At 41.2% G+C, this 24,512-nt stretch overlaps 1 pseudogene; it reads right to left on the bottom strand.

The window, feature by feature from the left end:
- Window positions 1-24,512, bottom strand: part of LOC102185252 — a 76,965-nt pseudogene that overhangs the window by 12,418 nt on the left and 40,035 nt on the right.

The following is a 24,512-nucleotide window of genomic DNA, read 5'->3' as shown; positions in this document are numbered from 1 at the left end:
CAGCCTTGACAAATTCCTTTCCCAATTTTGAACCAGTCAGTGGTTTATGTCCAGTTCCAGCTGTTGCTTCTTGACCTGCATACAGGTTTCTCAGGAGGCAGGTAAGGTGCTCTGGTATTCTCATCTCTTTAAGAATTTTCGTTGTGATCCACATAGTCAAAGGATTTAGTCTAGTCAATGAAGCAGATGTTTTTCTGGAGTTCTCTTGCTTACTCTATGATCCAACAAATCAATTTGATCTCTGGTTCCTCTGCCTTTTCTAAACCCAGCTTGTACATCTTGGAAGTTCTCAGTTCACTTATTGCTGAAGCCTAGCTTGAAAGACTTTGAGCATAACCTTGCTAGCATGTGAAATGAGCACAATTGTGCAGTAGTTTGAACATTCTTTGGCATTGCCCTTCTTCAGGATTGGAATGAAAATTGACCTTCTCCAGTCCTGTGGCCACTGATGAATTTTCCAAATTTGCTGATATATTGACTTCAGCACTTTAACAGCATTACTTTTTAGTATTTTATAGCAATATATACAAGAGCCAAACAAGGTAAGTCTTCACTGATGGATGAATGGATAAAGAAAATGTAATACAGACATATATCCACCCATAAAAAAGAAGAAAATGTTGCCAGTTTCAACAAGGATGGACCTTGAGGGCATTATGCTAGGTGAAGCAAATAAGACAGAGATAGAAAAATACCATAAAATCTCATTGATATGTGTAATCTTAAAACAAAAAGCAAGTTCAGAGATGCTAAGTAGTTGGTGGCTGCCAGAGGTGGGGAATTTGGTGTGAGCAAATGTAGTCAAAAGGTATAAACTTGAGTTATAAAATTAATAGGTGAAGAGATATAACATACAGCATGGTGGCTACAGTGAATACCATACTGTCTATTTGAAAGATGATGAGAAAATGCATCTTAAACATCCTATAATACAAGAAAAATATTTAACTATATATATGGTTATGGATATAACTAGACTTACTGTAGTGATCATTTATCAATATACCAAATATATAAGCATTATGTTCTACACAGCAAACAATATAATGTTATGTCAATTATATCAATTAAAAACTTTTAATAAAGCAAGTTTGGAACATGCAGATTAAATTAGCTCCATCCAACTTCATTTTATAAACTCAACTTAAACATATCACTTAGATTTTAAAATATCAAATCTCACTAATAACTTCCTACAGGGTTGGGACAGACACAAAAACAAACATAAGTCACCTGCACATGACATGTAGGCTTCCTCCTTTGGAGAGCATGAACTGTATTTCCAAGGGTCAGAAGGACACTGCCATAGAGAGGTATCAATTTTCTGACATTGGATTAAATCTACCCACCGGGGTCTAGAACCTTCCCTGAGACCAACAGAAGTGTTGAGACTTCCACTGTCCCCACAGCCAAGCTGTCTGCAGATCATGGACACAGTGATGTCTTCCATGGGGCTGCGGCAGACACTGCCCCAGGTCCCATTGTAGAAAACTTCCAGCCACCCAGCACACTGCTGGTCCTCGCTCACCATCCTGAGGGCCAGGAACTCTGAGATTGAAAAGGAGGAGACAGGACACAGTGAGCACCTCACTCAGTGCTCTGGGTTTTCCTCTCTCCCCAAAATTGTGAGCGCTCATCTGTGACCCAGCTGAGGAAGCAAATCCACTAGATGACCAGAGTGAAACCTGTCTCCTTTTTGTCTGACTTTGTCCATCTGTGTTTGTCTTTCTAAATATTTCTACCACCATGATGTAGTGGATATGAACTGAGAGGAAGACCAACCTGGACACCTGCAGGGAGTGGAAGCTGACTCCTGCTTCCTGACAAAACATCTAAAAGAGTGTATGAAAGGGATGTGACGTGGACAGTGCAGAGGCAGAGTAATGGACCTGTGACTGTTTCCTTATCTGGAAAAGGGGACTTTACAGATATGATTAAGGTAAGGACTGAGATTACCCTGGAATATGATGGATTAACCGCCTGAGCACAGTCTAATCACAGTAGGGTGGAACACTTCCTCGTTCTGGTTAGAGGGAGATGTGAATATGGATAACAGTTAGAGAGGTGGAGCGTTGCTGGTCTGATGATGGACAGAAGGCGGTTATGAATGAAGGCAGGCAGGCAGTTTTTAGAAGCTTGAAAAAACAAGAAACAGATTCGTTCCCAGAGGCTCAGAGGTGATGTGACCTACTGAAACTTCGATCTCCATCCAGTGAGATTCCTGCTGGACATCTAAGCTACAGAAGTGTAAGGAAGTAAATGTGTTGTTTAAAACCATTAACTATGTGGTAATTTGTTACAAAACAAAAAAACTAGCACCTTGGCTTTAAGACTTCTCTACCATATGTACCAGAAGAGTGAGCCCCGATTTCAAGGAAAACTGAGAAAAAGCTCTGCCAGGAAAAACTACTGAGGAGAAAAGAACAGAATCTCAGCTGCTGCAGGAGGCAGTGAAAGCATCTAGTCTTCAAATCTGCTGGAAAGACAAGCTCCATAGGAGGAATCCTCCTTTTCTGGTCCTTTCAGCGTCTCTCCCTCAGGATTCAGACCCCCGTCCCCCTGGGCCCTCCCCTCCCCTAGCCTGTGGACAGTGTGCAGTGCCGACCTGAGCAGATGACCCCTGCGTCCTCCTTGTGTCTGCAGTCGTGCCACCCCCAGCCCCGGGAAGGGCACCTCCACGCGTGAGACTCCTTTTCTGCACAGTTCAGGTCGTCCAGCCAGATGGGCCCTGATCCCGCCCCGAAGTGAGCAGACCCCGTGGCATTAAGGGCTTCTCCACAGCCCAGCTGCCTGCACACCACGCGGGCATCGTGCAGGTCCCAGCCGTCATCACAGATGGTGCCCCAGGAGCCCTGGTCAAGGATCTCCACTCTCCCGGCGCAGGGACCGCCCCCGTCCACCAGGCGGAGCTGTCTGCTCTCTGAGGAGAGAGAAATGGGACAATGGGGCGTTGACCTGGGGAATGAAAAGGGTCTTCTGTCCTGTGGGACCCTCACCTGAGCAGTAGGGGGCGCTCTCCTCTGAGGCTGCAGACCCTACTTGTTCAGACACAGAGTCATTGCATTGGGGCAGCACCTGGGTGTGGTTTCCTGACAAAAGAGCGATGATTAGAGGGTTGGGAGCGTTGAAGAACAGGAAACTCGGTTAAGTAAAATAATTTTTATGAGGGGAGGGAAGTTTGGGGGGAAATGGATACATGTATATGTATGGCTGAGTCCCTGCCTGCTTCACCTGAAACTGTAACAACATTGTTAATCGCCAAACTCAATACAAAGTAAAAAGTTCAAAATAATAATAATAATAATAATAATAATAACAACCTAGTGATGGAGCTGAGATGAAAGCTGCAATGTACTGGTAAAGTTACCGTTATCTTAGTGTTCCTTTCTCTATGAATAGCCCTGGTCTTGACAATGCCACAATTCTTGTTTAAAGCCAAGGTTTGCCCTAAGAATGAGTTAAATAATTTGCTCTATCCTTAATCTACCCCTAAATAGAAGAAGCAAAACAAAATCCTTTCTGAAGGATTTGTACATTTTTTTATCAACAATGTTTGTGATTTTAAAAACACTTATATAAAAGAGATCTCATGGAAAACAAGAGGAAAAAGAAACATTAAAAAAATTTCCCTGAGTATTTGGCTCTTAGAGTTATCTGACAGAGAGTTTATTTTGTTTATTTTTATAAATTTTTATTTTAGCATAATTGCTTTACAACGTTGTGTTAGCTTCTGCTGTACAGCAAATTTAATACATTATTTATACATGTAAGGTTTTCCTAGGTGACTCAGTGGTAAAAAAATCTGCCTGCCAAATAGGAGACTGGGGTTCCATCCCTGGTTGGGAAGATCCTCTGGGGAAAGAAATGGCAACCCACTCCAATATTCTTGCCTGGGAAATCCTATGGACAAAGGAGTGTTGCAGCTACACTCCATTGGGTCACAAAAGAGTCAGACACAACTCAGCAACCAAACAACAACCACACACACACACACACACATATATCCCTCTTTCTTGGATTTACTTCCTATTTAGATCACCACAGAGCACTGAATAGGGTTCTCTGTGCTATACAATAGGTTATCATTTATCTATTTTGTGTGTTCAGTTCAGTTGCTCAGTTGTGTCCGACTCTTTGTGACCCCATGAACTGCAGCACGCCAGGCCTCCTTGTCCATCACCAACTCCCGGAGTCCACCCAAACCCATGTCCATCAAGTCGATGATGCCATCCAACCATCTCATCCTCTGTCGTCCCCTTCTCCTCCTGCCCTCAATCTTTCCCAGCATCAGTGTCTTTTCCAATGAGTCAGCTCTTTGCATCAGATGGCCAAAGTATTGGAGTTTCAGCCTCAGCATCAGTCCTTCCAATGAACACCCAGGACTGATTTCCTTTAGGATGGACTGGTTTTATCTCCTTGCAGTCCAAGGGACTCTCAAGAGTCTTCTCCAGCACCACAGTTCAAAAGCATCAATTCTTTGGCACTCAGCTTTCTTCACAGTCCAACTCTCACATCCATTCATGACCACTGGAAAAACCATAGCCTTGACTAGACAGATCTTTATTGGCAAAGTTTATGTGTGCATGCATGCTAAGTCACTTCAGTCGTGTCTAACTCTGTGACACTATGGATTTTAGCTTATCAGGCTCCATGTCTATGGGATTCTCCAAGCAATATCTATTTTATACTTAGTATCAATAGTGTAGGGCTTCTGAGTCTGGTGGCTGAGGCAGTAAAGAATCTGCCTGGCATACCTCAAGAAACAAGAAAAAAGTCAAATAAATAACCTAACTCTACAACTAAAGCAACTAGAAAAGGAAGAGTTGGAGAACCCCAGAGTTAGTAGAAGGAAAGAAATCTTAAAAATTAGGGCAGAAATAAATGCAAAGGAAACAAAAGAGACCATAGCAAAAATCAACAAAGCCAAAAGCTGGTTCTTTGAAAGGATAAATAAAATTGACAAACCATTAGCCAGACTCATCAAGAAGCAAAGAGAGAAAAATCAAATCAATAAAATTAGAAAGGAAAATGGAGAGATCACAACAGACAACACAGAAATACAAAGGATCATAAGAGACTACTATCAGCAATTGTATGCCAATAAAATGGACAATGTGGAGGAAATGGACAAATTCTTAGAAAAGTACAATTTTCCAAAACTGAACCAGGAAGAAATAGAAAATCTTAACAGACCCATCACAAGCATGGAAATTGAAACTGTAATCAGAAATCTTCCAGCAAACAAAAGCCCAGGTCCAGATGGCTTCACAGCTGAATTCTACCAAAAATTTCGAGAAGAGCTAACACCTATCCTCCTCAAACTCTTCCAGAAAATTGCAGAGGAAGGTAAACTTCCAAACTCATTCTATGAGGCCACCATCACTCTAATACCAAAACCTGACAAAGATGTCACAAAAAAAGAAAACTACAGGCCAATATCACTGATGAACATAGATGCAAAAATCCTCAACAAAATTCTAGCAATCAGAATCCAACAACACATTAAAAAGATCATACACCATGACCAAGTGGGCTTTATCCCAGGGATGCAAGGATTCTTCAATATCCGCAAATCAATCAATGTAATTCACCACATTAACAAATTGAAAAATAAAAACCATATGATTATCTCAATAGATGCAGAGAAGGCCTTTGACAAAATTCAACATCCATTTATGATAAAAACTCTCCAGAAAGCAGGAATAGAAGGAACATACCTCAACATAATAAAAGCTATATATGACAAACCCACAGCAAACATTATCCTCAATGGTGAAAAATTGAAAGCATTTCCCCTAAATTCAGGAACAAGACAAGGGTGTCCACTTTCACCGCTACTATTCAACATAGTTTTGGAAGTTTTGGCCACAGCAATTAGAGCAGAAAAAGAAATAAAAGGAATCCAAATTGGAAAAGAAGAAGTAAAACTCTCACTGTTTGCAGATGACATGATCCTCTACATGGAAAACCCTAAAGACTCCACCAGAAAATTACTAGAGCTAATCAATGAATATAGTAAAGTTGCAGGATATAAAATCAACACACAGAAATCCCTTGCATTCCTATACACGAATAATGAGAAAGTAGAAAAAGAAATTAAGGAAACAATTCCATTCACCATTGCAACGAAAAGAATAAAATACTTAGGAATATATCTACCTAAAGAAACTAAAAACCTATACATAGAAAACTATAAAACACTGATGAAAGAAATCAAAGAGGACACTAATAGATGGAGAAATATACCATGTTCATGGATCGGAAGAATCAATATAGTGAAAATGAGTATACTACCCAAAGCAATTTACAAATTCAATGCAATCCCTATCAAGCTACCAGCCATATTTTTCACAGAACTAGAACAAATAATTTCAAGATTTGTATGGAAATACAAAAAACCTCGAATAGCCAAAGCAATCTTGAGAAAGAAGAATGGAACTGGAGGAATCAACTTGCCTGACTTCAGGCTCTACTACAAAGCCACAGTCATCAAGACAGTATGGTACTGGCACAAAGACAGACATATAGATCAATGGAACAAAATAGAAAGCCCAGAGATAAATCCACACACATATGGACACCTTATCTTTGACAAAGGAGGCAAGAATATACAATGGAGTAAAGACAATCTCTTTAACAAGTGGTGCTGGGAAAACTGGTCAACCACTTGTAAAAGAATGAAACTAGATCACTTTCTAACACCACACACAAAAATAAACACAAAATGGATTAAAGATCTAAATGTAAGACCAGAAACTATAAAACTCCTAGAGGAGAACATAGGCAAAACACTCTCAGACATAAATCACAGCAGGATCCTCTATGATCCACCTCCCAGAATTCTGGAAATAAAAGCAAAAATAAACAAATGGGACCTAATTAAAAATAAAAGCTTCTTCACAACAAAGGAAAATATAAGCAAGGTGAAAAGACAGCCTTCTGAATGGGAGAAAATCATAGCAAATGAAGCAACTGACAAACAACTAATCTCAAAAATATACAAGCAACTTATGCAGCTCAATTCCAGAATAATAAATGACCCAATCAAAAAATGGGCCAAAGAACTAAATAGACATTTCTCCAAAGAAGACATAAGGATGGCTAACAAACACATGAAAAGATGCTCAACATCACTCATTATTAGAGAAATGCAAATCAAAACCACAATGAGGTACCACTTCACACCAGTCAGAATGGCTGCGATCCAAAAATCTGCAAGCAATAAATGCTGGAGAGGGTGTGGAGAAAAGGGAACCCTCCTACACTGTTGGTGGGAATGCAAACTAGTACAGCCACTATGGAGAACAGTGTGGAGATTCCTTAAAAAATTGCAAATAGAACTACCTTATGACCCAGCAATCCCACTTCTGGGCATACACACCGAGGAAACCAGAATTGAAAGAGACACATGTACCCCAATGTTCATCGCAGCACTGTTTATAATAGCTAGGACATGGAAACAACCTAGATGTCCATCAGCAGATGAATGGATAAGAAAGCTGTGGTACATATACACAATGGAATATTACTCAGCCGTAAAAAAGAATTCATTTGAATCAGTTCTGATGAGATGGATGAAACTGGAGCCAATTATACAGAGTGAAGTAAGCCAGAAAGAAAAACACCAATACAGTATACTAACACATATATATGGAATTTAGGAAGATGGCAATGACGACCCTGTATGCAAGACAGGGAAAGAGACACAGATGTGTATAATGGACTTTTGGACTCAGAGGGAGGGAGAGGGTGGGATGATTTGGGAGAATGACATTCTAACATGTATACTGTCATGTAAGAATTGAATCGCCAGTCTATGTCTGATGCAGGATACAGCATGCTTGGAGCTGGTGCATGGGGATGATCCAGAGAGATGTTATGGGGAGGGAGGTGGGAGGGGGGTTCATGTTTGGGAACGCATGTAAGAATTAAAGATTTTAAAATTTAAAAAATAAATTAAAAAATAAAAAATAAAATAAAATCTAAAAAAAAAAAAAAAAAGAATCTGCCTGGAATGCGAGAGACCTGGGTTTGATCCTTGGGTTGGGAAGATCCCCTGGAGGAGGGTATGGCAACCCACTCCACAATTCTTTCCTGAAGAATCCCCGTGGACAGAGGAGATGAGCAGGCTACAGACCATGGGGTTGCAAAGAGTCGGATACAACTTGGCAACTAAGTTCACAGCATAGCACATCAATAGTGTATATATGTCAATCTCAATGTTCCAATTCATCCCACTCTTCATTTCCCCTCTTAGTATCCATATGATGTTCCCTATGTTGGTGTCTCTATTTCTGCTTTGCAGTAAGTTCTTCTCTACCATTTTTCTAGATTCCACATATAAGTGATGTTATACAGTATTTGTTTTTCTCTTTCTGATTTACTTCATTCTACAAAAAAAAAAAAAATCCTATTCCAAATCCTAAAAGATAATGCTGTCAAAGTGCTGCACGCCATATGCCAGCAAATTTGAAAAACTCAGCAGTGGCCACAAGACTGGAAAAGGTCAGTTTTCATTCCAATCTCAAAGAAAGACAATGCCAAAGAATGCTCAAACTACCTCACAATTTCACTCATCTCACTAGCAAAGTAATGCTCAAAATTCTCCAAGCCAGGCTTCAGCAACATGTGAACTGTGAACTTCCAGATGTTCAAGCAGGTTTTAGAAAAGTCAGAGGAACCAGAGATCAAATTGCCAACATCAGCTGGATCATCGAAAAAGCAAGAGAGTTCCAGAAAAACATCTATTTCTGTTTTATTGGCTATGCCAAAGTCTTTGACTATGTGCAATACAATAAACTGTGGAAAATTCTAAAAGAGATGGGAATACCAGACCACCTGACCTGCCTCTTGAGAAATCTGTATGCCCAGTTAGAACTGGGCATGGAACAACAGACTGGCTCCAAACAGGAAAAGGAGTATGTCAAGGCTGTATATTGCTACCCTGCTTATTTAACATATGCAGAGTACATTATGAGAAACACTGAGCTGGATGAAGCACAGGCTGGAATCGAGATTGCCGGGAGAAATATCAATAACCTCAGATATGGAGATGACACCACCCTTATGGAAGAAAGTGAAGACCTAAATAGCCTCTTGGTGAAAGTAAAAGAGGAGAGTGAAAAAGTTGACTTAAAGCTCAACATTCAGAAAACGAAGATCATGGCATCTGGTCCCATCACTTCATGGGAAATAGATGGGGAAACAATGGAAACAGCGTCAGACTTTATTTTTGGTGGCTCCAAAATCACTGCAGATGGTGACCAAAGCCATGAAATTAAAAGATGCTTACTCCTTGGAAGAAAAGTTATGACCAACCTAGATAGCATACTCAAAAGCAGAGATATTACTTTGCCAAAAAAGGTCTATCTAGTCAAGGCTATAGTTTTTCCAGTAGTCATGTATGGATGTGAGAGTTGGACTATAAAGAAAGCTGAACACCAAAGAATTGATGCTTTTGAACTCTGGTGTTGGAGAAGACTCTTGAGAGTCCCTTGGATTGCAAGGAGATTCAACCAGTCCATTCTAAAAGAAATCAGTCCTGAATGTTCATTGGAAAGACTGATGTTGAAGCTGAAGCTCCAGTATTTTGCCCACCTGATGCGAAGAACTGACTCATTTGAAAAGACTCTGATACTGGAAAGATTGAAGGCAAAAGGAGAAGGGGACGACAGAGGATGAGATGTTTAGATGGCATCACCAACTCAGTGAACATGAGTTTGAGTAATCTCCGGGAGTTGGTAATGGACAGGGAGCCCTCTTGTGCTACAGTCAATGGGGTCACAAAGAACTGGACATGACTGAGCGACTGAACTGAACTAAACTGAACATAGCAATCTCTAGGTCTATCCATGTCTCTGTAAATTTCACAGCTTTATTCTTTTATGACTGAGTAATATTCCATTTTATATATGTACAACATCTTCTCTATCCATTCCTCCTGTGAGGGACATTTAGGTTGCTTCCATGTCCTGGCTGTTGTAAATAGTGCTGCAGTGGACATTAGGATGAATGTGTCTTTTTGAATGATGATTCTCTCCAGGTATGTGCCCAGGAGTGGGATTGCTGAGTCATATGATAGTTTTATTTTTAGTTTTTTGAGGAACCTCCATACTATTCTCCATAGTAGTTGTGCCAATTTACATACCCGTATGTAGTAGGATTCCCTTTTCTGCACATTCTCTCCAGCATTTATTGTTTGTAGATTTTTTAATGATAGACATTCTGACTGGCGTGAAGTAATACCTGACTGCAGTTTTGCATCTCTCTAGTAATTAGTGATGTTGAACATCTTTTCAGTTTAATTGGGTCTTATTTGTTTATTTTTGTTTTTATTTTCTTTACTCTAGAAGGTTGGTCAAAAAAGATCTTGTTGCAATTTATGTCAAAGAATCTTCTGCCTATGTTTTCCTCTAAGAGTTTTATAGTCTGACAGAGAATTTAAATAGCCATGATTAAAGTCCTGAAATAATTAATTAAGAAGATGTGTGTCTTGGCAGAGAAATTATAACAAAAACAAATGAAAATTCTACAGCTGAAAAAGTTAACAGCTGAAATTAAGAACTAGAGAATGAGTCTATCAGCACATTAGATCAATATAAAGTAGAAATAGTAAAATGGAAGATGAGAGGATAAATATTCCTCTATATAGAAAAGCTGGTTTCATGGTAAGTGCCTGGTTAACAATACTGTATAACAAAGTTTCCCCCCAAACATAGCAGTTTAAGGAATTTTTTTTATCATAATTTCCTGGTCAGTAATTTGGAAAATACTCAACTTGGCAGTTCTATCTTTGGGGTCTCTCATGTGGTTGCACTTAGATGTGATCTGGGGCTGATATCTCTAAAGGTTTGATTGAACTGTGGTTATGTAAGGAAATTCCCTGAAGTATTTTGTTGTTGTTGTTGTTGTTGGGGAGGGAGAGGGATAATGGAGCACCCTGTCTGCAACTTAATCCAGAAATATTTTACATACTCAGGGGGAAAATGGGGCAGGAGAGGGACAAAGGAGGAGAGAGAGGGAAAGCTAGAGCAAGACAGAGAAAGAGAGAGAAAATCAGAGTGAGAGAGAGAGGGAGAGAAAAGAAAGAAAGAAGGATTAAAGCAAAATACTAACCTAACATTTGGGGAAACCAGATAAAGTTCAGAGAGAATTCGTTCCTAGAAAACCTTCACTAAAGGAAATACTAGTAACGTCTAACCCATAAAATGCCTAAGAGAAAACCTAGGTAAAGATGCGCAAAACATCTGAGATAAATTCAAGATGTAACTGAATGAGGGGATATATTTTGCCAATGAATTGGGAAACTCAATGTTGTCAAAATAAACCATTCTCAAATTTATATACAGATTAAAGCTAACCTCAATAAAATTCCCTGATGGTTATTTTGTGTGTGAAACATGACAGGATGATTCAAAATTTATGTTGTTGTTCAGTCACTCAGTCATGTCTGACTCTTTGCAATCCCATGGACTGCAACACGTCAGGCTTCCCTATCCATCACCAACTCCCAGAGTTTACCCAAACTCATGTCCATTGAGTCAGTGATGCCATCCAACTCTCTCATCTTCTGTTGTCCTCTTCTCCTCCTGCCTTCAATGTTTCTAAGCATCAGGGTCTTCTCTAATGAGTCAGCTCTTTACATCAGATGGCAAAGTATGGAGCTTCAGCTCAAAAATGTATACAAAATACAAAAACCAAGAATGACCAAGGCAGTTAGGAAGAATAGCAACAACATAACTTCTTTAAATTAAAGTTACCCAGACTTACTATGTGTGCTTAGTCACTCAGTCATGTCTGATTCTTTGTGACCCCATAGACTATAGCCCACCAAGCTCCTCTCTCCATGGGGACACTCCAGTCAAGAATACTGGAGTGGGTTGCCATGCACTTCTCTAGGGGATCTTCCCAACCCAGGGATCAAACCCAGGTCTCCCGCCTTACAGATAGATTCTTTACTATCTGAGCCACCAGGGAAGGTTCAAGATTTACTATAAAGTTACAATAATTAAGAAAATGTGGTACAGGTGCAAGGATAGACAAATGACACAGTGGAACAGAATAGAGAGTCTAGAAGAAGTACCCAGACATATGTGCCCTTTTGTTTATCACAAAGGTGGCACTGCAGTAGGAAACAGCCTTCCAGAAAAAGATTCTGAGTCAACTGGATGCCCATATGAAAACATGACACTTGACCCTTACGCTACACAGTTATCAATCCTGGAAGCAGTGTATAGTCATATGCAAAAGAAAAGTAATTACACTTCTGTGAGATACTCTCAGAGAACATTTTTGTGGTTTTGGAGTAGACAAAGTTCTTTCTAGAAGGATTTAAGGAGTTCTATGGACTGGAACAATGGACCGGTTCAAAACTGAGACAGGAGTATGTCAAGCCTGTATATTGTCACTCTGATTATTTAACTTCTATGCAGAGCACATCATGTGAAATGCTGGGATGGATGAAGCACAAGCTGGAGTTAAGATTGCTGGGAGACATATCAATAACCTCAGATATGTAGATGACACCACCCTTCTGGCAGAAAGTGAAGAGGAACTAAAGAGCCTCTTGATGAAGGTGAAAGAGGTGAGTGAAAATGTTGGCTTAAAACTCAGCATTCAGAAAAGGAAAATCATGGCATCTGGTCCCATCACTTCATTGCAAATAGATGGGGAAACAATGGAAACAGTGACAGACTTTATTTTCTTGGACTCCAAAATCACTGCAAATGGTGACTGCAGCCATGAAATTAAAAGATGCTTACTCCTTGGAAGAAAAGCTATGACAAACCTAGATAGCATATTAAAAAGCAGAGACGTTACTTTGCTGACAAAGGTCCAACAAAGCTATAGTTTTTCCAGTAGTTATGTATGGATGTGAGAGTTGGACCATAAAGAAAGCTGAGGACTGAAAAATTTATGCTTGTGAGCTGTGGTGTTGGAGAAGACTTTTGAGAGTCCCCTGGACTTCAGTCAATCCTAAAGGAAATCAGTCCTGAATATTCATTGGAAGGGCTGATGCTGAAGTTGAAGCTCTAATACTTTGGCCACATGATGGGGAGAATTGACTTATTGGAAAAGACCCCGAAGCTGAAAAATACTGAAGGCAGGAGGAGAAGGAGATGACAGAGGATGACATGATTGGGTGGTATCACCAACTCAATTGGTATGAGTTTGAGCAAGCTGCGGGAGATGAGGGAGGACAGGGAAGCTTGATGTGCTGCGGTCCATGGGGTTGCAAAGAGACAGACATGACTGAGTGACTGAACCAAACTGACTGACTGAAGGAGCGCTACATGTACAGTAAAAAAGGTGAATGAATTAACTTAAGATGAGTAACTGGGCTCATTGAAGTACACCATACCATTAAGAAAATGAAAATATCAGACAGAATTAAACACACAAAAGACATAATAAATATTTGTTCCAAAATTCATCATCATGGTAATTTGCACCATTGTATTTGTAATGGTCAAGACCTGGCAACAAACTCAAATGTCTGCCGCAAGTCGAATGGATCAATGCATGGTCATGTGATCATTCAAAGGAATACTCTATAGTAATAAGAATGAATACAGTGTTGCCATAAACAACATCATGAGTGAATTTCAAACACAGTTTGAAATAAAAAAAAATTAGACACGAAAGAAAACATTCTGTATGGTTTTACATAAAGTTCAAAAACTGAGAAAATACTCTATGGCAGTACAAGGCTTAGGTAAGCAGGCTTCCCTGGAGAGGAGGAGGACGCGGCTATTGGGAGGCAACAGTGATCCTGTGGTGCTGGGAATGCTCTCTGTGTAGATCTGGGCTGGGGAACATGACCTAGGGGTACACTTATTGTTTGTACTTTGTTCTCTATTATTATCCTTAAATAATAATGTTTCATAAAAATATTATTCATCCAAGTATTTCTTTCCCTGACATAGCACTTCTTAGCATTTCTTAGCACTTCTTTCCCCTGAAAAAATGAGTGAACAATGAGAATGCTATGGAGCAGGACCTTACGGAGCCTTCTCAGGACAGACCACCTTCATGTCCTCCACCTGCTTCTGTCTGTAGAAAAACTTTAGCCAAAGAATAAATTTAATCACAGAAATGAAAAAATTTCAGAAACAAAGGAAAACAGTCAAATAGGACAAAATAATAATAGTTTAACCCTAAACAAAGTCAAGGATTTTTAGTTCCTCCTCATGGCTATAGCTAACATTCTGAGCCATATCCTTTGAGCTGTTTTGCAGATGCTGAAATCCCAACCATGTAGTAGAAGTAAATTACATGATGCCCAGACTAGTGCGATGCCATTTCCTTCTCCAGGGGATCTTCCCAACCCAGGATCAAGCCTGAGACTCTTGCACTGCAGGCAGGTTCTTTACCATCTGCACCAACAGGGAAGCCCATAATCGTCACCTTACACAATTCCAAGAATCAGCCGCAAGAAAGTGGGAACAGACCAGCACTAGAACTGGTGATTAACAACATTTCAAACAATAAAGGTGACACTGATCAGACCTATTCCAAGATGATTGTCGGAGCTAGCTGTGCTATTCTTCAAGTAACCTGTCCCCTACCTCCACCTGTGCACTCCTGAAATTCCCGTTTAAAAACTCTTATCCCTGATCAGCAAGGGGGAGCTGGTTCTTTGGTACATTACTCCTCTGTCTCCTCAGAACTGCTGGTTTTCTCAATAATGCTATCTTTAAATTTACCCCACGCTTGTCTCTCAGTGTTGGATTCTTGAGTAATAAGGAGAGGAAACCTGAGTTCCACAATTTCATTACAGAATATCTTCCTTTCAAAGCCTGTTTTCCCTTACTCTCTGCTCTGGGGACATTTCACCCCAGGAGTTTCCTAAGTACAGTAGCCCTACCCTGTCTTACCTGAGCAGATCACAGAGGCTGTGTTGCCATGGGAACAGTCAGGAACACCCAGGGCAATCACGGGGCATTTCCATAGGAAGGACTCAGTCCCTGAGCAGTGAAATCGGGCTTTCCAGAGTTGATGACTGCCTTCTGCTCCATTTGGGGTGGAGATGGCGACTCCACAGCCGAGCTGACGACAGACAACATTGGCATTGGCCAGACTCCAGTGGGAGGCACACAGAGCTCTCCATTGTCCAGAAATATTCATCTCCACCTGCCCCTCACATTGAGAGGTGCCATTCGTCATGAGCCGGACATCTGTGTACACTGATAGAAAAAGACAGGATTTCAGCAAAATCTGATTTCTTTTTTAGCTTGACCTGATTGTACACGGAGGTTAAGTCCTGATATGCATCTCACCTGAACAGACAACTTGAACAGCTCCACTGTGGTGACACTTGCCCCCTGGACAGGGCACTCTGGGGCATGACCAGAGCTTAGGCTCCTCCCCATCACACCTGAACTCTTCAGCCCAGACTCGGTGATCGGGCTCTCTGATGGGCACATGTCCCAGGATAGACACAGCCTTGCCACACCCCAGCTCTGCACAGATGACCTGGGCAGTGGGGAGTGTGAAGTTCCCATCAGACACTGGGGTCCAGGCTTCTCCAGAACGTACTTCTACTCGCCCTGAGCAGGGTCCATCCCCTCCAACCAGACGCACAAATCCTGAGAAACAAAGAACAACAAACCCAGTGAGTGTTCATGAACCTGGCTGGACAATTGCAGACAACATCTCACAGGCAATGGTGGGAAAGCTTTTTTTCCAGCAGTGGAATAAGAGGGGATAAGAAAAGAGAATTTGACTGTCGTTGTCAAACTGCATTTTCATGAGCAAGTTTCTGAAGAGGTATCCAGAAGGATTGAAGAATCAGTTCGGAATGGCTGAATCCTGAGAATACACATTTTGATTACAAATGTAAATTCCTATCTGGGAGCCTGGAAACTACAGTGCCAGAGAAACTGCACCTTGGTAAACATTCAAACGTGGGTAGAGAGCTGCACTGAGAGTGAAAAATGTCCATGGGATTTAAGAGGTTAGAGGCCTCAGAGCCAGAGAAGTTTAGAAGTTTAGAGGACCATCCTGAGATTCCTGGGGCTAAAATTCTGGCCAGTTTTTTCTCAGAGCCAATATTCAAGTCACTGAGGACAGGGAAAATCAGACGGGCTAGATCTGAGTGCAGGTATTATAATCTAATTGTGAAAGAAGTTGTCCGCAGGTAAATTTCAGTTCAGTTCACTTCAGTTCAGTCACTCAGTCGTGTCTGACTCTTTGCCACCCCATGAATTGCAGCACGCCAGGCCTCCCTGTTCATCACCAACTCCCAGAGTTCACTCAGACTCACGTCCACAGAGTCAGTGATGCCATCCAGCCATCTCATCCTCTGTCGTCCCCTTCTACTCCTGCCCTCAATCCCTCCCAGCATCAGAGTCTTTTCCAATGAGTCAACTTTTCGCATGAGGTGGCCAAAGGACTGGAGTTTCAGCTTTAGCATCATTCCTTCCAAAGAAAGCGCAGGGCTAATCTCCTTCAGAATGGACTGGTTGGATCTCCTTGCAGTCCAAGGGACTCTCAAGAGTCTTCTCCAACACCATGGTTCAAAAGCATCCATTCTTCTGCGCTCAGCCTTCTTCACAGTCCAATTCTCACATCCATACATGACCACAGGAAAAACCATAGCCTTGACTAGACGGACCTTAGTCGGCAAAAATGTCTTTGCTTTTGAATATGCTATCTAGGTTGGTCATAACTTTTCTTCCAAGGAGTAAGTGTCTTTTAATTCCATGGCTGCAGTCACCATCTGCAGTGATTTTGGAGCCCAAAAAAATTAAGTCTGACACTATTTCCACTGTTTCCCCATCTATTTGCCATGAAGTGATGGGGCCAGATGCCATGATCTTCGTTTTCTGAATGTTGAGCTTTAAGCCAACTTTTTCACTCTCCTCTTTCACTTTCATCAAGAGGCTTTTCAGTTCCTCTTCACTTCTGCCATAAGGGTGGCGTCATCTGCATATCTGAGGTTATTGATATTTCTCCCAGCAATCTTGATTTCAGCTTGTGTTTCTTCCAGTCCAGAGTTTCTCATAATGTACTCTGAATGTAAGTTAAATAAGCAGGACTCCCTTGACGGACTCCCTTTCCTATTTGGAACCAGTCTGTTGTTCCATGTCCAGTTCTACCTGTTACTTCCTGACCTGCATACAGATTTCCCAAGAGGCAGGTCCGGTGATCTGGTATTCCCATCTCTTTCAGAATTGTCCACAGTTTATTGTGATCCACACAGTCAAAGGCTTTGGCATAGTCAGTAAAGCAGAAATAGATGTTTTTCTGGAACTCTCTTGCTTTTTTGATGATCCAGCGGATGTTGGTAATTTGATCTCTGTTCTGGAAGTTCACAGTTCACATATTGCTGAAGCCTGGCTTGGAGAATTTTGAGCATTACTTTACTAGCATGTGAGATGAGTGCAATTGTGCAGTAGTTTGAGTATTCTTTGGTATTGCCTTTCTTTGGGATTGGAATGAAAACTGACCTTTTCCAGTCCTGTGGCCACTGCTGAGTTTTCCAAATTTGCTGGCATATTGAGTGCAGCACCTTCACAGCATCATCTCTCAGGATTTGAAAGAGCTCAACTGAAATTCCATCACCTCCACTAGATTTTTTTGTAGTGATGCTTCCTAAGGCCCACTTGACTTCACATTCCAGGATGTCTGAGTCTAGATGAATGATCACACCATCATGATTATCTGGGTCGTGAAGATCTTTTTTGTACAGTTCTTCTGTGTATTCTTGCCATATCTTCTTAATATCTTCTGCTTCTGTTAGGTCCATACCATTTCTGTCCTTTATCGAGCCCATCTTTGCATGAAATATTCCCTTGGTATCTCTAATTTTCTTGAAGAGATCTCTAGTCTTTCCCATTCTGTTCTTTTCCTCTATTTCTTTCCATTGATCGCTGAAGAAGGATTTCTTACCTCTTCTTGCTATTCTTCGGAACTCTGTATTCAGATGCTTATATCTTTCCTTTTCTCCTTTGATTTTCACTTCTCTTCATTTCACAGTTATTTGTAAGGCCTCCCCAGACAGCCAAGTAAGTTTAGAAATGACAAAAGATCAGAGAGTCATAGGAGAGGGAGGGAATTGTCCTAGCCATATTTCTTGAAAACCTAGGATTTATCAAAACACCTGGGAGAAAGTGAGGTCTCAGTGGGATTATGCAAGACTATTGAGTTAGTTGATTACTTCATACTAGACAGGAGATTCTCAGCAAATGTGAAAGAGTAATGATAACTTAATGTATTCTAACCTTATCTATATGCTAACTGCATATGCCTTTCCTATTTGGATTTCTGAGATAAGAAGCCAGCAAGCTATAAAAAAGGAGAATGAGAGGAGGAGAGTGGACAGCAAACAACCCATATATACTTTCAGTTCAGTTCAATCAATCAGCCGTGTCCGAGTCTTTGTGACCCCATGCATCACAGCACGCCAGGCCTCCCTGTCTATCACCAACTCCAGGAGTTCACCCAAACTCATGTGCATCGAATCAGTGATACCATTCAGCCATCTCATCCTCTGTCGTCCCCTTCTCCTCCTGCCCCCAATCCCTCCCAGCATCAGAGTCTTTAACAACGAGTCAACTCTTTGCATGAGGTGGCCAAAGTATTGGAGTTTCAGCCTCAGCATCAGTCCTTCCAATGAACACCCAGGACTGGTCTCCTTTAGAATGGACTGGTTGGATTTCCTTGCAGTTCAAGGGACTCACAAGATTCTTATCCAGCACCACAGTTCAAAAGCACCAATTCTTTGGCACTTAATTTCTTCACAGTCCAACTCTCACATCCATACATGACCACTGGAAAAACCATAGCCTTGACTAGACGGACATTTATTGGCAAAGTAATATCTTTGCTTTATAATATGCTGTCTAGGTTGGTCATAACTTTCCTTCTAAGGAGTAAGCATCTTTTAATATATACTGTAGAGATTTCTAAACTGAAAAAGCCTCAATAGGAATGAAACAGAAAGATTTGGGGGAAAAAAGACTCGTTCCACAAGATTTTAACACATTCCATCCCCTGTGCTCCTCCCATTTGCCACACAACCCTGCTACCCTTTCCCATTTTTCCCAATGCAGAAAAGAAAAAACAAGCTTAAGAGCTACAAATAGATGGAAAGGAGACTCCAAAGGGAAAGAACTTTTGTAGGGAGTGAGGTGGAGTGAGTGGCAGGTTAAACAGGGAGTGGATGGAGTATGAGAGACAAACCGAAGTAAAGACTCATGATTATGATTTCATCCTTCAGGGACCCTATTTTGGACAGAGAAAAATTAATCCAATAGGAAAAACCCTGAACATCATAAAGAACAACTTTTTAAATAATTTTCCTGGTTTTTGAGTGTGCTCATAATTATTTATGTACATGGTGGAATTTGTCCTGGTGAAGGACTCTGATTGCACAAGTTTGTGAACTTTGAAGCCTCAAAAAGAATAACATAACAATAAAAAGCTACTATAGAGAGCAGGCAGAGAAGGCAATGGCAACCCACTCGAGTGTTCTTGCCTGGAGAATCCCAGGGACGGCGGAGCCCTGTGGGCTGCTGTCTATAGAGTCGCACAGAGTCGGACACGACTGAAGCAACTTAGCAGCAGCAGAAGCAGCAGCAGCAGCATAGAGAGCAGGAGAGAACAGAAAAGACACTGCAGAAATTAAAGAATTGAAGGATTAGCTTGACCACTTATACATGAATGATGAGAGAGAGGATGATCTGCTTGCCTTTTATTATTTATCCATTTCCATCTCCCCAGAGAGGTCCAGGTTAGGACTCCTAATCTATACTGACTGGGAGTTTGGTCACAGGCTACACATTCTAGATAAACCATTTTTGTTTAACTGGTTGTTGTTATTGTTGTTGCTCAGCCACTCAGTCATGTCCGACTCTTTGCTACCCCATGGACTGAAGAACGACAGGCTTCCCTCTCCTTCTGTATCTCCCCGAGTTTGTTCAAACTCATGTCCATTGAGTCAGTGATGCAATCTAACCATCTCATCTTTTGTCGTCCCCTTCTCCACCAGCCTCTAATCTTTCCCAGTATTAGGGTCTTTTCCAGTGAATCAGTTCTTCATATCAGGTGGCCAAAGTATTGGAGCGTCAGCTTCAGCATCACTCCTTTCAGTGAATATTCAGGGCTGTATTTCCTTTAGGATTGAGTGGTTTGATCTCCTTGCAGTCCAAGGGACTCTCAAGAGTCTTCTCTAACACTACAGTTCAATAGCATTAGTTTTTCAGTGTTCAAACTTCTTTATGGCCCAACTCTCACATCCATACATAATTACTGAAAAAAACCATAGCTTTGACTAGATGGACCTTTGTCTCAAAGTAATGTCGCTGTTTTTTAATATACTGTCTAGGTTTGTCATAGCTTTTCTTCCAAGGAGCAAGCATCTTTTAATTTCATGACTGCAGTCACTGTCCACAGTGATTTTGCAGCCCAAGAAAATAAAGTCTGTCACAGTTTCCATTTTTTTACCATCTGTTTGCCATGAAGCAATGGGAAAGGATGCCATGATCTTAGTTTTTTGAATGCTGAGTTTCAAGGCAGCTTTTTAACTATCCTCTTTCACTTTCATCAAGAGTTCCTCTTCACTTTCTGCCATTTAGGGTGATGTCATCTGCATATCTGAGATTGTTGATGTTGTTATATTAACTCCACGAGATTAAAAATTTAGAAAGAAAATGAGAGAAGTATTTCTTGTATTCTGTTTTATATACACTGATAAAAATTAAATATTCAAATATGTGCTGGATAATCAATACAGTCTTAGGATATATTAGGATAGAGACTTCTGAGATATATTATTTCTTTTTTATTTTCTACTTGATTTTAAAATTTACATGGAAGAATAAGTGTGAAATTCCAAGAACATTATGAAATAGAAGGCTGATGTGAATGAGTAAAGATATTAAATATAATAAAGATCTATCCTTGTCTGGTCTCTTGCTGTGTAGACATCTTGTGTCCTTAGGCACACATAGCATCTTGCACACCACACCTGGACCTTCAGTGCTGCTCAGAGAACCTCACAGTTGCCTTCATCAGCTCCCACTGCCATTCCCCTTCCTCTCAGCTACTATAAGACCCGTTCCACCTTCTTCAAAAATTACATTTGTCCTCTTGCTCCAAATAAGCCCCCAAACACAAGTCTCTTATATCAATGAAATCATTAAATATAAACTACATAATCTCTTATCATAAAACACACAAATTCATGTTTTATTACCTCCACCTTTGACTTGCCAGTGCATGGCTAAGTGTTCCTCCAAAGTTTGCATTTATACAGATATCTTAAAGGAAGAATTAGGGAGAGAGACTTTTCTAGTAACAATGAAAGAATATATGACTCAGAGCATTTCATTCACAGTTCTCTAGTTCTACCATCAAAGAACTATGAACATTTACTTCTAAATTTGCAAAGGATAGAGGACTTTCAAAGATGGCGGAGGAATAGGACAGGAAGACCAACTTCTCCCTCACAAATTCCTCAAAAGAACATTTCAACGCTGAGCAAACTCCACAAAACAACTTCTGTAGGCTGGCAGAGGACATCAAGCAAGCAGAAAAGCAGACCATTGTCTTCAAAAACAGGTAGGAAAAAATATAAAAGATGAAAAGAGAGACAAAGGAGGTGGGGAGGGAGCTCCGTCCCAGGAAGGGAAGCCCATCCCAGGAAGGGAAGCCCATCCCGGGAAGGGAATTTTAAGAAGAGAGGTTTCCAAACACCCGGAAACACTCTCCCTGCCGAGTCTGTGGCGAGCCTTGGAAACACAGAGGGCAACATAACAGGAAGGGAAAAATAAATAAATAATTAAAACCAACAGATTACAAGCCCAACAGTAACTCCCCCAGCGGAAAAGCAGCACAGACGCCTGCATCCGCCACAAGCTAGTGGGGGCAGGGCAGGGAAGCGCGGGAGGCGCGGGCTGCAGTGCTTTGTAAGAATCGGGCAGGAATGCCCCACATGCAAGCAGAACGATCTAACTTGGGCTAGCAAACCAGACTGTGGGATAGCTACCACGCGAAAAGCTCGAACGTAAGACACTGCCAGGACCGAGCACAGAACAAAGGACGAAATGGAATAAGCCGGCTGCAGACCATCCCCTGCCGGGGACAGGCAGCCAGAGTCATAAGGACTGGAAAGGGACAATTGCAGACTCGGAGAGACTTTACTTACCTAACTGCAAGTAGGCTTCTTTGCTAAGACTTCAGGGGGTGCTGGACAGTCACCGTCTGCCTCACGGGGGGCGCCAGCAGTCCACCCAGAAAGCTGAGCAGCAGCGGCAGAAAAGGTGACAAGTCGCGGCGATCGCGCTCGCCAAACTCCTGAGCTACTCGGACCTGGGAAGGGCACAAAGCACAGTCCCAGCTGAATCTGTGCCTCTGAGGGCTACCTGAGCACCGAACCTGAGCGGCTTGGACCAGGGAAGTGCACGCAGCCTAGGGCTGGCCCCAGATGGTTCCCGGCTGAGCATCGTAGAGCCGGAGCGGTTTGTGCACCGTGAGAAGGGACAGGTCAAGCGGGGCTGAGACACTGTGTGCACACGACAGCGCTATTTGTTTGCAGCATCTCCCTTCCCCACAGCGCGACTGAACTAGTGAGCCTAAAAAATCAGCAAACAGAAGAAATTAAACAGAGGGAACCACCTTGGAAGTGATCCCACATGGCCCACAACATCAGAGAAGGGCTAGATATATTTTTACTATTTTTAAAATCATTTCTTTTTTTTTTCTAGCTTTTTTAAAAATTGTTAAGTCTTCTATTTCTCCTCTAATTTTTATTTCTATAACCTACTATTACTATTAAAAAAAAAGACTTTTTTTTTTTTTTTAAGGCAAACACCATATATAATCTTTGGATGGTTGTTGGTGTTTTTTTTTTTTTTTAATAATTCTTGTTTTTTTTCTCTCTCTTTTTTCTCTTTTTTTTTCTTTCTTCCTTTTTCCTTCTGCTTCTTTTCTTTAATATTGTATTTTTGAAAATCCAACCTCTACTCTAGATTTTTAATCTTTGCTCTTAGGTTTTTGTTGCCAATTTTGTACATTTAAAAACCCAAACTTCACTACCCAAGTTTACCTGAGAGCGAGATTACTGGCTTGACCACTCTCTCCTCCTTTGGACTCTCCTTTTTCTCCACCAGGTGGCCTCTGTCTCTTTTCTCCCCCATCTCTTCTCTATCCAACTCTGTGAATCTCTGTGTGTTCCAGACGGTGGAGAACACCTAAAGAACTGGTTTCTGGCAGGATTTGTCTCTCTCCTTCTCATTCCTCTCTCTTATCCTCCTGGCCACCTCAGTCTACTTCCTCCCTCTCCTCTTCCCCGTATAACTCCGTAAATACCTCTGAGTGGTCCAGACTATAGAGCGCACATAAGGATTGACTACTGGCTAGCTTGCTCTCTCCTCTTTTGATCTCACCGCATCTTATTCTAGTTACCTCTAACTACCGCCTCCATCTTCTCTTCTCCTTGTAACTCACTGAACCTCTCTGAGTGTCCCTCAATGTGGAGAAACTTTTCATCTTTAACCTAGATGTTTTATCATCGGTGCTGTATAGATGGAGCAGTCTAGAGGCTACTATAAAAATAAACCTGAAAACCAGAAGCAGGAGGCTTAAATCCAAAGCCTGAAAACATTAGAGAACTCTTGAATTCAGGGAACATGAAGCAATAGGAGCTCATCAAATGCCTTCATACCTACACCGAAACCAAGCTACACCCAAGGGCCAACAAGTTCCAAAACAAGACATACCACGCAAATCCTCCAGCCACACAGGAACACTCCCCTGAGCTTCAATATACAGGAAGCTCAAAATTATTCCAAAACCTTTGATGTCTCATAACCCATTACTGGTCACTCCACTGCACTCCAGAGAGAAGAAACCCAGCTCCACCCACCAGAACTCCAACACAAGCCCCCCTAACCAGGAAACCTTGACAAGCCACTGATAGAACCCCACCCACTTGAGGAAGTTCCATAATAAAGAGAACTCCACAAATTACCAGAATATAAAAAGGCCACCCCAAACGCAGCAATATAACCAAGATGAAGAGACAGAGGAATAATCAGCAGGTAAAGGAACAGGAGAGTTGCCCACCAAACCAAACAAAAGAGGAAGAAGTAGGGAATCTACCTGAGAAGGAATTCCGAATATTGATAGTGAAAATGATCCAAAATCTTGAAATCAAAATGGAATCACAGATAAATAGCCTAGAGACAAGGATTGAGAAGATGCAAGAAAGGTTTAACAAGGACCTAGAAGAAATAAAAAGAGTCAAAATATAATGAATAACGCAATAAATGAGATCAGAAACACTCTGGAGGCAACAAATAGTAGAATAACGGAGGCAGAAGATAGGATTAGTGAAATAGAAGATAGAATGGTAGAAATAAATGAATCAGAGAGGAAACAAGAAAAACGAATTAAAAGAAATGAGGACAATCTCAGAGACCTCCAGGACAATATAAAACGCTCCAACATTCGAATTATAGGAGTCCCAGAAGAAGAAGACAGAAAGAAAGATCATGAGAAAATCCTTG

The sequence above is a fragment of the Capra hircus genome, chromosome 5 (genome assembly GCF_001704415.2).
Source record: "Capra hircus breed San Clemente chromosome 5, ASM170441v1, whole genome shotgun sequence".
Lineage (NCBI taxonomy): Eukaryota > Metazoa > Chordata > Mammalia > Artiodactyla > Bovidae > Capra > Capra hircus.
Note: the sequence above shows the minus strand (reverse complement) of the source record. Positions and strands in the feature narration are given on the sequence as shown.